A 17,161-nucleotide genomic window follows, 5' to 3' on the forward strand; every position below is an offset into this window, starting at 1 on the left:
GTCTTCTCTAGAGATTCAACCTCAGAGCACAAGTCCCACACTTGGAGGTTGTTTCCATGTTACACAAGGTTGCTAGAGGGGCATACCTCAAGCAAGGGTGAAATTTTTTTTGTCAACAATATCCACTATCACACATATGACTAACACTTAATAATTTGTGTTTCAAACCCTCAAAATAGTAAACATCATGTATAGGAGTATCTTTGATAAGAGAAATTGATCTTCGACTTGTAACATAAGCACCTGAATTATCACCAAACCTAACAAAACCACCATCAAAGTCTTCTAGAGTTTGAAAATTTCTTTTACTATCTGTCATATGATGAGAACGACCATTTTCCAAAACCCAAGTTGCGGGTTTGTGGACAAGCAAGGTCGTTTCAACAATTAGGGATTTCTCAATATTTACATTTTTAGGCTTTCAAACTAATTTTGATTTAAATTTTAGTTTGCATTGATTTTTAAAGTGCCCATAGTGAATACCTTTCAAACTCCTTAATATTCTTTTGAAAAAAAAAGGAGTATTTTTGATTAAGAACAATATCATTTGTAGTTGGCCATAGGCTTTATGGCCAAATAAGAGACATGAAAAGAAATATCGTTTGAAGAAAACTAACCTTGAGGTATCATTTACAACTTGTTTTGAGGACTCACCTTTTTCTACCATATTCTAATTTGTGATCCAAATTGATCAACCTATTTTCGCAATAACATCAACTTCTTTTCCTTTTCTTCTATTAGATTTTTTATTTTTCAAAAAAATGATTTACATCATCAAGTTCTATTTTTAGAGCTTGATAGTTGTTTTCATTTAATTTCATATTATCAAAATGAGTTTTCAAGACTATCAATTTTGATTCTTTTACTTTTTCATCACCTTGGTATATAGTTTCTAACTTAACCCATATATTATTTGTAGATGAATAATGCATAACTTTGGCAAACACATCTTTTGTAAGACCACACATAATAACATATTTTGTTCTTTTATCTAATTCATATTTAGTTTTGTCATTAAGATTAGAATGTACTATTTTAGGAACATCATATTTTGAGTTGATAACCTCCCACATGTGGACATCTGAAGATGTGATAAAATCTTCCTTCATAAATTTCCAAAACACATAATTAGTTCCATCAAATAAAGGTGCCCTTGTTAGAGATGCACCTTTAGCTTGTGTCATTTTTGAAACAACTTCCAAAAACCAGGAACAATCCCTAGAGGCCAACTTAAGAAAGGGACACTACACTTTGATACCACTTGTTGGAAGTTAGAATACTCTGTGGGGTGGGGGGGAATCAGAGTAGAGAACAAATTCAAGTAAGATCTTAAATTTTAGAAAACCTTAAAGGAAATGTACAAGTTCTTGGAAATAATTTGAATTGATAAAACATATACGATAACCTCAAGATATATGAACATGAAAATGAATGATATTAGAGAAACTAAGAAAGGAAAACTTAAAAGACATAACACATTTTTTGTGCTGAGTGAGAAACCCTCAAAACCAAACTAGGTTTTTCTGTAGGGGAAAAAAAAGCACTCCAAGATCTATAACTCTTATTTATCCACATAAAGATTCAACTCTTAGATCTGGTTTGCAGCCACAACTACTTTGGAATTCTTGAAAATTATACAAACCACATGCACTTGCATAATACTATTAGATAGTAGCATTCATACAAATGCACCTAATTGTATGATGTCTTCATGAATCAATACAGATACATATTCCTCTATACAAGAATACATACACATACGATTTTTTTCTTCATATTGTTGTGTAGACAACCTTGTATAGGGTTGTAAAATGAATACATTAATTATTTTACATGAAATCTTAATAGTTATGAAACTACATTCCAAACCCTTCTTAGGGTAATTTTACAATATGTAACAGTTTTTGATACTTGTTTTCCAAAACCCTCACTAGGGTTAACATATGAAGAATTAGGTTATTTGATGCATCTCAAATCAAAGTGCTTTGCTCTATTTTCCACACAAAAAAATAATTATTTTCTTAACTGATAATACATAAACAATTTGTGCAACTGACTCATACAAAAGAAACTTTCATAGTGGTAAGCAAGATAAACCAAACAATAACAAACAATAGAAATCAATTGAATGGAAATTCCTTAATAATACTCAAATAGAAACCCTTTTTTGACCCAACTAGTCATATTAACATAAGGATAGTTGGCACTGGAAATCGGTCAAGGAGTATACATCTCTTGAGTATCGATAGATATCTTTATCGGTCCACAAGGAAGAACATGACTAAGCCAAGTCCATCTGTAATGCCTACCCCTAGTTTAGTTTATCTTTCTTGTAGGCTTCCAGGAGTAAGCCTAAGTCTAGGGGGAGTGGATGTAATGCCTACCCCTAGTTGACTTGTTTTGACCGGATTCTTTTAGGCCTATTCTATGATTATGTTCAATGATGATATATATGTTCATGCATTGACTTTTAGTTAGTTAATGATGTTAGTTAGATGAATGATTTTTATGTGGTTTCTATGGATACTTACCCCATACTTGCATGTGTATGGTGTGCATGTCTGTTTTCTTTATTTTTGACGTTTCTAATGTGGTTAAAGAAGGGAGTCGTAGTCACTTGCTAGTTGAGATCTACACGATGAACCACTTCCTGCCATTGCTTGTTTAGTTTAGAATATTGTGTTTGTACATGTGTGGATTTTATGTAGATTATAGGTATTGGGTATCGACTTCTCTGAATTTCCAGGATGAGCGTACCCTATCGCAATATTTCAATGGTATAAGTGGGGAGATAACTCTTGAGTCCAAATCCTAACCTAAGCCAATTGTCCTAAAAAATAGGACAAGTATCCAAGTTAGTTTCACCTTTCCAAATTCGTCAAATGACATGAATTCGTGACTTTGACCCTAGAGTTTGACTTTTTACTTTGACTTTTAGTTGGGTTGTCATATTTGGTTTTGTGGGTTTGTTGTGATTTTCTGTTATAATTAAATCAAATTAAAAGACAATTTAATGATTTAATTTAATGAAAATTTTATAAAGAAATTTGATATTTAATCATATTTAATTAGTTGAGAAATTAATTAAATAAAAGAATTAAATTTAAAGATTTTCTAAAGTTATACTTTTGATGTATTTATATTTATTTAACTTAATAATTATTATTTAAGAGTTTTATTTCAATAAGAAACTCTAAATAATATTATTAGTTGAGTAATAAATATTATTTGATTAAAAAGGAAATATTAAAATATGTGAGTATTTGATTGATTAAAAAATAATTAAATTTATGCTTTAAATAAAAAGTCTAAATTTAGAAAATTGGTTAAAGAAAGATTAGAATATGATGTTATTAATTAATTAGAAATTAATTAAATATGCACTTCAGATTAAAATATTTATTTTAAAAGTTTAATTTAAGAAGTTGGATAAAAATAGAATTAAAATATTAAAAGATCAAAGATTTAATATTGTTTTGTTATGATTATTTAATTAATAATTATTAAATTAGAGTTGCATATAAATAATGAGCCTTGATTATTCTTATTAATTTAAATAATAAACTATGCTTTAAATAACGCTTACACTAATTAATAAGTGGAGGAAAAGAAAATATAAAAGAATATTTTAATTAAAAAGTTCTTTAAACATGCATGAAAGAATTAAATTTAAAAGATTTGATTAAAGTTCTAATTTAGGCATATTTATATTTATTTAATTTAATAATAATTTACTTAGGATTTTTATTTTTTAATAAATTCTAAATAATATTATTAGTTAAATTAATAAATATTATATTAAAAATGTCACATGATTTAATAAGGGAGAGAAAGTTTTAATTTAATAAAGTTTATTTTAATTAAATTGCATAAAGTGTGTGCATGACAATTAAATTATAGTAATTAAAGACAAAGGGTTTTCACATGATTGCATGATCAAAGTCTTGATTTGGGGGAAAAAAAATCTTTATTAAGGAAATTAGAGCTCATTTCTAGATACACAGGTTTGGAGGAGCCAATTTTTGAAAAGAGAGTTTTCGAAGGAAAAGGAAGATTCTTGCATGTTTGTGTGTTCATTATTTTAGCATCAGATCTAGGTAGGATCTTGTGGATTTATGTAGTAGTTACTCATTTTTCAAATTCTTGTCTTCTTCGTGTCTGTTGTGTTTCTATTTTCAGAAGTTCTCTGGGTTGAAAATCTTGTTTGAGAAAAATGATTTTCATTATGGAATTGTTTGTGATTTAATCTAAAAATCTTTAGTAAATATTGAACTTTAGGGTTTTCAAAACCTAATGAATTATGAAATTCACTTTTGTATGTGCTTTATGTGACGTGTGATTTACTGGTGTTGGGGTTTTTGGGTTTGTATTAGCTTTGGCTAGTCAAGATGTTTACAAGAGTCTTGGGGGTTTGTTCTGTGATGTCATGATGATGTTTGTATACAATCTTTTATACTCAACCATGGTAATGTGTCTGATATGCTCTATGAGATGTTTTGGTGCATTGATTGTTATTGTTTTCTAGTTTTCTTGTGTGAAATTGAGGTGAATGGTGTGACCTATCTGATATAACCTTTGAGTCTTCAATCAATTGTATTTGGATTGCTTTCTAGTTACTTTTATAGGACTAAGTTGTTTGTATGGTTTGTTCTTGGTGATGTAATGTTATGACATGGATTGGTTTATGAATACTTGATTTTGGGATCAATCCTGTTAGGATGATCATTTTGGTGGAATTTTTGATTATGATTAGTGATTTTCAATACTCATTAATTTCTTGTTTAAGAACTAATGTATGTTATGTGATCTTTTGATTTTACTGAGCTTAGGGTAGGTTATCTATATGTAATATCGGCAAGTGGCTTGCAATGGAGGTTGGGGCCCAAAGTGGTTGCCAGGGTAACCCATTGTAAGTTGTTTAATAAGTGAAAACACTACACTAAATGGGAATAAAATGAATCTAATAAGAGTCTTTGTATGTTCTTGCCCATGCCTCGTGTGCTAGTACAAACTAGGATGGGAGTAGAGAGAACGCTTGGTTGTGATCATGCATCGTTAGTATGCCTTGTCAGTACAAAAGGATACTAGTGCCACATAGAGTCACTAGGGGGCTAGGGTCAGGTTAGATTGCTAGGGTAACTCTAGCATTGATTCATGCGATGACACTTGCCCGCTTGCATAGTAGATTTTCTATGTGTCTGTGTTTGCCTATGGGTCTAGATGTTGATTTATCTTGGAACCTTTGAGTCAGATTGCTTCTAGGGTTTCCTTGACTTAGATATTACTTTTGATTTTGGGATTGATATCCAGTTTGGGACTTGAGACTATCTCCTCAGTGCAGTGGGAGTGGACCTTTTGGGGTTACCACGAGGTTGGGTGGTAGTGCTTTTTCTTATACCATTGAGATTCGACCGTCAGATGCCGCTACTGGATGTGTTTGTGTAGATGTTCCTTTCTATCTATTCTTGTATTTCTATGATAGATGGTTGTACTATTGTATTGTATTTGATTTCATAAGATCTTAAAAGATGATGTAATTTATTTCATGATGTATATTATTTTTTCCTTTCATACCCTATGAACTGTACAATGGATGATTGTGCATTATGTTTATTGCCAAGTGGCATCATATATAATTGTATATTATTTAAATGGTTTCATACTAGTATATTGTTATTTGATGTAGATTTATTATATATTAGATTTATTATTAATTAAACTTAAATGTGATTCAATGTCATGGGACCCTTAAGAGTTGTAACCTGTTTATGTGTTGTTGATGTATGAGTGTATGTTAATTTCTTTCGCTATTCTATTACTGTTGTTGTATCTTTATCTTTAAAAAAAAATGTTTGACAAACTTAGTAAAACTTTATGTTAACTTCTTTTGGGTCACATGGTGGGGTGTTACACTATCCAATCAACATAAGGAGTCATCACATTGACATGACAATAGATATGGCGAGAATTCAAATCCAACTTATATTCAGACAAGATATACTTTTCATATGGTACAGGTGTGAGATACGTATCAAGTATGAAGCAAAAGATCCCCATTTAAAACATTTTCTCCAAAACTTCTGTAGAACTTTTTTTACACAAAATCTTACACTTACACCTCATGGAGAGTCAAAAAATTTGCACAAAAGTATTCATATTACTATCCATTAAAAAAAAAATTTGTACAAAGAAAATGAACAAACTACGAAGATGATTATTAGTGTAATAATTTTTTTCTTATTAATTAAATCATATTGATTTAATTATGAAGTCACTTATTATCTCCAGTTTACTTAAACTAAACTTTGAGCATATAATTTTTTTTTTAGAATGAATTATTATCATGCAACCTAGGTTAGTTACCTGTTAGGGTTTTGATCTCCTTTATAAGGATGATCTCTCTTTATAATTATTTCATTGATTCACTTTTGATTAATAGAAATCTCTTTTTTCCTCATCAAGAATGTCTCATCTATGGATTTAGGAATTCCATCTTCCATAGCTTTTTGTTTTTCTCTTTTGCGACAGGTGTTTGCATGTAGGTGATTCTTGGAAGTTGTGGGGTTGATCTTCAATCAACTTCAAAAATGATAAATATGTTGTTACCCTTCTAAGTTCTGCACTAGAAAAAACTATATTCAAAACAATCCTTGTGATCTCTCGTTCCACATAGTAAAAACCCAAAACAAGAAATTGAATATGTTCCTCACAAATCCATCTCTGTGGTTTCATGGAGGTGCCACAACTCACTCTTAGGGAATCAAATAATGAATGAGCATTGAAAAGAAAACCTTATAATCCACTCAAAAACATTTAACAAAAACTTTTGAGTTCAAACCATACATTTTTGACACATGACCTCCAATATGTGACTTTGCATCAATCACAATTCAAACTTTGAGTTAACATTGTTTGTATTTAACCAAGGGTACAACCTTTGATGTAATAGTGTCGCTATTAACCAAGGGCTCAACCTTTGATGTATCATTATCACTGCTAGCTATATTCTATATGCCAATGGCAATAAAACATGTCTGCATTAAGGACAACTCATTTTCCAACATAGGTTTCTAGTGAAGTTCTCATTTTCCTATTTTCTAATGCTCTGGCTCTAATTTATCTATATGAATCTAGTAGTGGAGATAATGTCACCAATTTTAGTTCATGATTTTCTTAGTTTTGTAAGAAGGAAGAAGATATCTAAATCTATTAGATGAGAGGTTCACAAATTACTATTATTTTTTGTAAAGTTTTATCTATCTGATGACCGAGTCTATTATTTTCATTAGATTAGATTAACACTAGAAATGAATTTGAAAAAAAAATGAACAACTTTAGATAACCTTCTATTCCAGCTCTTGAATCAAATCATAATGGTTTCAAAATTTTAAACCATCACTATGGCATTTGATAGGAAATTAACAGGTACACAAAATGTTGGAGGAAGACTTCCCCACAAAAATAATGTTTGGGATGACTTATCACTCAAAATATCTAGAGATGTTAAAAATGTGTAGAAAAACTTAGAGGACATTTAGGAATTACAAAAATTAAAATTATTTTGACAATGACAACATATAGTGCGGTAGGCTTAATCAGTGCATCAAAATTTCCAAAATATAGGTGATTGTTTAGTGTAAATCGAAAAAATTCCTAGAAAAAGTCTAAAGAAATTTTATTTGGCTTGTGAAATTGAAAGATGGCTCCTTCGAAAAAGATAAGAAAAATTTCAATACTTATATTTGATAAATGTATTAGGCTGTGTTTATTTGATTCTAAGCTATTATTTGGACTTGGAAATAAAACAAGGAAAAATTGAAGAGTAAAGTGCTTACCCTCCAATCATATCTAGTGACCAACTTGAGTGAGAACATATCTTCTCAAGGGCATGCTTCCACCCATCAATCTCTTCTCTTGAATATCTATCTAGATGGTTGTAATGCTCCTTAAATGATTCCTTTTAAGGGTTGCATTCTCCATGGAGATATTGAACATGGGTTGGTTTCATTTCATAAAATAGAGGAATAATCAACCCAGAAGATTCCAACATTAAGGAAACCTCCCTAAGCCACCATGTTGAGCTTGCATATCCTTTAAATATATAGGAATTCATATTGTGTTTCTCTTGATTACATTTCCCAGACTTATATCAATGATTTCCCCCTTTTTTAACTTGTGAATGTCAAGAAACACATTCAATCTAGTTGCAGAAAGAGCTTGGAAGATATGATCAACAAGTGAATTTCTCACATATTTTCTCCTAAAACTCAAAAAAGCATAATATCTAATACAATTGAAGGAAACTTTTATGGTGGTTGCAATATAAGGCTTGAGTTTGTCTATGTTAGACTTTGAATTGAAATGAAGGAGAATGTAATTATACTCACATACACAACCATGATGGACAAAACCTAGCTATGAGCATAAGAACTTAACTTCCATATATCATTAGACTTTCTTGCAACTATTTAATAGCCACTCTTTTCCCATGTAGTTGTTATACTATAGCGGGTAGCTCTTTTCATGTCTATTGTTTTTATGTTAATCTATCTTGAAAGCCAATGTGGAACACTTTAATTTATTTTAAAAGTAGGTGGAAAACAAGTCTCTGACATGACCAAATTTTCAAAAAGAGGAGTTTGACCTTGTTTGAGAAGAAACATCCAACCAGTTTTGGGGGACGAGGGGAAGGGAGGAGGCACATGTGTTAGAAAATCTATTTTCCTTCCACATGAAGCATTGAAGTATGGACTCTACTTGTCAGATTTATGTAAAAATTCCATGTAGCCATAAGAGCTGCAAAGAAAAATGGATAGGTGATTTAGATTAGGGATATTTCATTTTTCTATTTTTTATAATAATCAATCAATTTGTTGGTTAAATTACTTTGAGATATTTATGTGAGGGCTACACTAAGGATACACTGATCTTTGGTGCCTAATTGAGAATCTAAACACAATCTTGGGCCTCATGACCTTTTACCTATTAAAAAAATAGTAATAAATCAACTTGGAATTTATTAAATAAGAATAATAGTAATTAAGGTTAATTTGTTAATATGAAATATTTGTCAATGGATGATCTAAATTTATTTATATTTTTGTAGTTTAAATTATTGTATAATAGTATGGTACAAATTTTGTGTTAGAGTATTCTTTATTATTGATTTGAAGAAACATAATTATATAATAAACTTGTTTGTTTCTATGCTCTAGTAACATGTTTGTCATCTTGTAAATCTATTGGTAGATGTCACCCAAATCAACCTATACTCAAAGATCTAATATTTCAAGGTTTTTGGGATTTCTGTCTTGATCACAAATCCACAGTTGAATTCTCAATCATAGTTTCAGATCCATGATTTTCAGAGTAGAAAAAAGAAAAATTCTCTACACATTTCAAAGTTAGATTTTCATTTTTTTCTCATCTCTTAGCATAGACCTATTTATATGTTTTAATTGGGTTGATTGCATACATAGTGGTCCTATACTATTTATTTTAATTAATTGGTTCAATTTATATTCACATTGCACATCTTAAAGTTGATGAACATTGCATGAAAGAGGAATTGCTTGTGTACTAATTATAATATGGGTTTAATGTTGGCATCCCTTCATCATATTTGAGTTTTCCTAGTCTAACCTTGGTTATATTAAGAGTTTTTTTTGAAGACTCCTCTTTCTCATGTATTTTATGTTTAGGAAGTGGAAGGCTGATTTGATACACAATTATTGAATGATTCCATTTCCCCCCTCAAAGGATCCTTAGATAAAAATGTTTTTTTAATCTCCATACTTCCAATTCCTTTCTTTAGATTGATTGTGTTGGGCCTTTTTATAATAATGTTATCTTAAATGCTTGAGACTTGAGATTCAACAATAAATGATTCTCTTTCTTTTATTTGATCTTTCTCTTCCTAGTGGATTAACTTCGCATGACTTATTAGATTTAATAATTTTTAATTTATCTGGAGTATCAAGTCCTCTTGTAAATGATTGATAAGATTTTTGAAGACTTCGTAATATTATTTGTACAAAATCTTATCATTTATATTCCTTCGAATTGAAACCAATTCATTCTTCTTTTTCTTTATTTACCTAAATGAGAGACTATTTCTTGTGAACTTGATAACCCTATATCATACAACTCTATGGTGAGGGATATGATCCATATATCACCTGAATTTGATATATGTTTTTTAAATTTCTCATATTTTCACACCACTTCTAAAAAGACTTTTTTTTGAAAGTGCTAGCTTGATCAAAGTTGTTGCCTTCTTGTCTCTTTTATCCCAATCTACTTGCTCTCTTTGAGAACCCTTTAGTCTCTATTTATCCCAATAATAATATTATAATAATGTTGATGTATCAAAGACTTCTCTGTTTGTGAAACCCAATTATATTAATCATCTCCATTTAACTTTACACCAAGATATAACATTATACTTCTCTCATTTTTGGATGAGAGAAAAATTAGAATCTTCAAATCTCAAATTAACAAATGAAAAAATTCTCACTAATAGGTAATACCCACCCCTAGTTCACTCTTGATTATGTTATGATACTTCTTTAAACTCATTTCTTTATATGTGTGTATCAGTCTACTTAGTGTATTGAGGACATATCATATGAAATTTTACTATGGACATATTTATATCATAAGACTTTGATTACATAATATATGCTTTTAGTGGTTGATTATGATTGTTTTCATAATGTAGTTACTTTACATGCTTCAGTTAATGAATTAAGTAATTATCATGCATGCAAATGTATTATTGGTTACTTACCTCATACTTGCATGTGTATGGTGTATGTGTGTGTGTGTGTGTATTTATTTTACACTTTTGTTTGATGTTTCTAATATGGATGAGGGAGAGAGTCGTAGTCACCTATGAGTTAGGATCTACATGATGGACCATTCCCTATTGATATAAGATTGTTTTTGAAGTGAACCTATAATGGGACAATCATTATTTTGTTAATGATGTCAAACCTGCTAACTGCTGGTGAGACAATTGCTTTTTGGTTTTAAAGCTATCATTTAATTAATTGATGAAGATGATTTGAAAAGAGGAGATAACAATAGCACCTAGAGAAAGGTTGAGATATTTGGTATGTAAAAGAAGCACTAAGACCAAGTAATACATTGATACTATAATGTATTATTTATCTACTTAAAGTGTTAAATGAAAGATTACTCAAGTTAAGACTGGAAGCAGATCAAGTATGAAAAGTGTCTGCCTAGCCTTGCTGAGCAATTAGTGCAAGTCGAGAAGAAATTAGTGGAAGTCGAGTGAAAAACAAGAGGTGCAAAAAAAAGATGCAAAATGGTGCAAGCCAAGTGATTGTTAGTATATGCCGAGTAAAGTTTAGTTGATGTCAAGCATCAGTAAACTTTAGTGTTCATTAAGTAAACTAGTGTTGACTGAGTGGAAGAATAGTATAGAAGCCGAGTAACAACATATTGATGTCAAGTGTTAGTATTTATGTTAAATAAAAGATTTGAGGAATGTGAGATAACTATTCAAGGTAAAATTTTTTGAGGCGTATTCAAGGAAGATTGAGGAAGAAGTTTATAGAGGAACCAAATGGAAAAGTGGGTAGATTCATTGTATCCTACCTAATACTACCTAACTCTAAAATGGATGATTGTGGTTAAACAACAAAATATCTTAATTCTCTATTTATAGAGAGAGCTGGTAAGAAGAAAAGGTTGTCATGTGCAAGAACCTAAGGAAGACAAGGAGTCTAGGGCATTGCTTCATTCAGTGGATGAACAAAAGAGACTGCAATTGGCATGCAAAGCAAGAAGGCTTAAGAGTATGAATGCTTGAAGGGTGAACAAGCTATCAGAGTTGAAGTGTGTGAAAGCCAAGAAAAATGGAGGTTTGAAACAAAGTTATGTAATCTAAAAGTAAGTTTTAATTTGTTATCAGATCAAGCCTTATTGTTACTTTCTAATCATTGTATCATACTAGGGTAAATCCTTTGGATTAAGGTTGACCTAATAGTCATTTGTAAATCCTTTGATTGGGTAACATTTTAATGGAATGGTCTAAAGTCCTCTAAAAAGGCTCACTCCTAACAAGGTGATTGAAATCCTTTAATCGGGTCACATTTAATAGCGTGTATTGTAATCTTTAACAGGGTTGGCCTTTCATAGGACATCACTTCAGAAGAGTGAGAAACAATAGCATGTTATTGGTGGTTTTTCCCAAATTGGGTTAACATGTAAAATCCTTGTGTCAAATGTTTTATTGAATCTGTTATGTTTCATGTTTATATTTCTACAAAGTTGTTTTGATCTAGGATAGTAACCTACAAAGTGTAAGTATTGTATGATCTAATGGATGCGTGTATGATAAGGTTTTATGGATACGGGTCTAATAAGCATTGAAAAGTTTTATTTGTACATCTGGACCTTGGATAATTGATTCACTCACCCCCATCCCACCCTCTCAGCTATTCTAAATAACTCCAATATTTTTTGCCATTGGTTATTTAGTTTAGACATATGTATCTGTACATACTTGTATCTTATGCAGGATTGTAGGCATCAAACATTGACTTCCCTAAATCATTAGGTTGAGTGTGCCCTATCACATTTAACTCTATGGTAAGAAAGAGGAGATATTCATTAGGTATGAATCCCAACCAAAACCTCAGTTGTCCAAACATTGTAGACAAGTCTCTTTTGACCATCTAATCGAGTTGTCAAGTGACATAGAATTGATAACCCTTTATCTTTTAATTTTGGCTTTGTGTTGTTGGTTTAGTTAGTTTTCATGATTTGGGATTGGCATGTGCTTGTAGTAATAAATATTAGAATATTTATATTATATGGTTCATTAAATATTTATATTTAATGAAGAAGCTTGATATATTTAAAATTTGAAATTTTATTCCACTTTGGAGAACTTCAATTTAAATGAATAGACTATTTGAATTATGAAATATGTATATATCAAAATAATAATAATTGTTAAATTAAAAATTGGGAATAAAGGTGTTAGTGAATAGATTGTCTTCAAAATAAACACATACAAATTGACCCAAACACGCCCAGCCAAGAAGACTTTAACCAGCACTAACAGTTGGGTCACTTCACTATTGAAGAGCATATATGCCTTTTGAATTTATCTAGGTACAACTCCCTGTGTAAGATTTATAATGAATCAACTAAATTATAATTGGTAATGCTTTTAACCTGAAAGCAAGAAAGGTTTACAAACATCTACACATAAACACATAATAGATGCGAAAAGGAAGACAAAAAACTAGAAACAATGAATACATGACACAAAGTCCATTTGTTTAGAATTTACATAGCAAAGAGAATGAAAACAAGGAATATACTTTTCATCCCTTTAAAAAAAAAGGAAGAATCAAAGCTTCAAAAACTTGGAAGTCAAATGTATTCAAAAAATAGTGATACTAAAATGCATTTAGAGAAAACTAAAAATTATACAAAGATCATAATCATTGGAGAGATAAATTCTCGAACTCTATGTTTTGATATGCAATTATCTCTCATATCTCCCTTCTCTAATGTGCAAAAGATTACACATATCTTATTACATCTTTGCATCAGAATTACTACTTAGAAGAAATAAACATTCCTTCCCTTACATTGTGATCAAAATCAAGACTTCCCCCTATCCCTAGCACAAAGTCCAGAAAAAGAATAAAAACTTTGCTCTTCGATAACCCATAGTCTACTCTCTTTCCCTCTTAGAAGAACCAAAACCCTTCACACTTTGTTTTCAAAAGTTTATATGATTTCTATCAACTTGGATGCGGTTAATTAGTTATAGTAGCTGCTTCTTGGAGATTCTTTCCCATAAAACCTCTTTTTATCCTTGTGCTATCCGGATAACCATTGTTTTCTCGAATGATGTTTAATAGATTAGATGATTAAGACTTTATATTACATCTTGGGCTCTATATTTATAAATGTTACATTTTTAAATAAATAATAAAGGTTCCCATGACATTAAGAGTCAGTGCATATCTGAATAGGTGGCACTTGAGATTCACTCGAAGATTTGCATATGTCGAGCCCTGTTTTGGGATGTGATCAGATTATTTACACAATTTTGGGTTTGAACCTCACTCTTATATGCTTTGTCAAAATATGGTAAGCACCTAGCTCTGTGACTTTGATGCTTTAATAAGCATTCTCATGCATGAAATATTTATGTTGAAGTTGGGCTCTAGGCATTAGAACTTCCCAGTACATAAAGATTGATCATCATTGAGTCTGTGTTTCTACTACCCTTGTTGCTAGATGGCGAATGGTTGGAGTCACGAGTGCATAGAGATGGTGATGTCCCCTTCTCACTTCACTGACATTACAATATAAACTGTAGTTTCCCTTTGGTGCTAGAACCACCAGAGTAGCTTGTACTGAAGGTGGACATCTATCCACATAGTCTATCAAACACTTGTTGGGTGCTATCTTAATTTGGCACACCATCACCATCATTTTGCTACATAGATTCTTCTCAAGTTACTATAGGGTCCCATAATTGCACAATCAAAATATTTGGTGGGATTCATAAACACACTACCATCAACATTTCCAAAACATATTTGATGTCACCTAGATATCTTCAGACTTTGGACTACATGTGTGGGGATGATTGAGATGCTCTGCTTGTGATTTACCTTTGATCATTTTGTTAGATCCTTAATGTGCATCTTTGTATTTGATGAAAAATATGTTCAAGTTGGCCTATGTCATAGCCATTACCTATCTCCACATGTTTGGGTGACTGCCTCCATAGCCCATATTTCTTTATGCAATATTTCCTTAGGCTTGCAACCAAAATTGGGATGCTAAATTCCTTGTATTGTTGTGGGAGACCCAATAACCTAGTCGAGTTATATTATAGAGAGGCCGGCCAATCTACTCATCTTAACCTTATTTAAGCTTATACCTAAAATCCTATTCCATGGGTTTCGTGGTCTTTATTGGCTGGATGTCCCTTATACTATAAACCCAAAGAGGCATGTGATGACACATGAACATGAGAATGTTGGTATGAAACTATATCCACCAATATGAAGATATCAATTTACATTTTGCATCACAACTCGAAATCATGTTTCTTTGTAGAGACACAAAAAGATGCCCATGGATCTATATGTGCAATCTCCATCATCTTCAAAGTAATTGTATGATTACGATAATTACTCAAACTATGTTTGCCACAACCTGTACTACACTCTCCCACTTTGTGAAAATTTGAAATGATTGTTTCTCAACTCTACTTCCTGTAATGCCCTAAAATTGGCACATTTCCATATTAACCAACTTTGGTTTATTCAACTATTCCTAAGTCCTATTTTACTAGGCAATTCTAATTTTAATAATCACTACTTGACCTAGGTGTGAAATGTAGAAAACCATAATTTTCATTAATCATATTATTTATTTAATTCCTAAATATAAACTCAAATTAGCTACACAAACCTATCAATTTAATTTAATTTAATTATAAGTGTTCTACTTTAATTAAATTAAAATGACCTCTTTACCTAATATACAAAGGAATTAAATACATTTAATTTAATAAGATATCTCCTCTTTTTAATTATTGAATTCAATTATTCAATTAGTTAAAGTTATCCATTTATGAGGTCATATTCTATTTTATTAAATTAGATATTCACTCAAAAAAAGGAACCAATCAGCTCCTTTTATCACTCAAAAGGTAGTTAGTTAGCTCCTTTTATCACTCAATAGGTACTTAGTTAACTCCTTTTATCACTCAAAAAGGACTCAGTTAACTCCTTTTATCACTCAAAAAGGACTTAGTTGGCTCCTTTTATCACTTAAAAGGACTCACTTAACTCCTTTTATCACTCAAAGGCAACCAGTTAACTCCCTTTTCATGAGGAAGTTACCTTTATGACTGGCTCTCCTCTTCAATCTTGACCATCGATCACCTCTTGGATTCTATAAAAGAAGCTCTCCATTCCTTATTACAAAGGATGAATTTTAGAATTTGTGTCGAATTTATGCTGAAATTCTTACTCACTTTGTTCACATTTGCATAGCTTTATTTCTTTCATTGTAATATCATTTAGATTTTAAATATGCATCCATTTACCATACTATACTTCTTCATTTCCTAGATTGATAATTGCATCTCTCATCTAGATTAATTGCACTTTCATTTAGCTGCATAAATCCTTTGTTCTAGAGCTTTGGTTGCCTGCTTCTCGTTCTGAGAGAAAAGGCATAATCCTTCTAGTTAGAAGGCAACAGGTGGCTCTATTAGACTTTTTGAATAAATAATACAATGTTTATTTCAGGATGATCTCATAGGTAATGACCATGTTGGAGTCTATGTGAGGATCAAAGGCCCCTAATTTTGCATATACATTTCTACCGCCCACCGTGGGGCAGGAAAAATCAAAATTTCTAGCCTCATTTATTCTATTTTTTGCACTTTTTATGATTTTGTTATCCAGATTTTCACAGTTGTCCATACTATTTTCCAAATTTTCATGCGAGAAATCTCATTTTCATCCGAGGAATTGAGGATTTCGCCTCCTTCATTGCACTTTCTCATGCAAAAAATTGCATAAATGCGCATTTCCTCATGCGGTGTATGTCATTTTCTCATGTAGGCCTATGCATGATCTTGCAACAACGTATGCAAAAACAACATGCAGAATTTAGAATCCAGATTTATCATTATGCATTTGACCAATGGTGTTTTCTAAAGCATTTTTATTTTTGATTTTTGTTTTTTTTTTCTCTAGCTTAACAGTGGTTTTGGCTTTTTTAAAGCTATTTTATGGGTATCAAAAAGAACAAAAAAAGTTAAATTTTATTTTCCCACAGTTAAGCTTCCATTTGACTAATGTTGTTTTCTGAAGCATTTTGTTTCTAATTTCTAGTTTTCAACAGCTTAACAGTGGTTTGCAGGACACTTGACGAAGATACCTTTTATCCAAATACTTGGAACATATACTGACTGTGTGAATGCAGGGTGCTTGTCAAAGATATGCATGATGAAGATTTATTTCAAACCCACATAAATGTTGTGTCTTCTTTTACTGCTTTTCACACATAGTATAAATAGAGCTTGTGAACTTCGTAGGGTGCAAGACAGGGGAATAGGGGATTATGCTCTTTACCACTTGGA

Source organism: Cupressus sempervirens, chromosome 4 (assembly GCF_028749045.1).
Source record: "Cupressus sempervirens isolate cs-2001-9-10 chromosome 4, ASM2874904v1, whole genome shotgun sequence".
Lineage (NCBI taxonomy): Eukaryota > Viridiplantae > Streptophyta > Pinopsida > Cupressales > Cupressaceae > Cupressus > Cupressus sempervirens.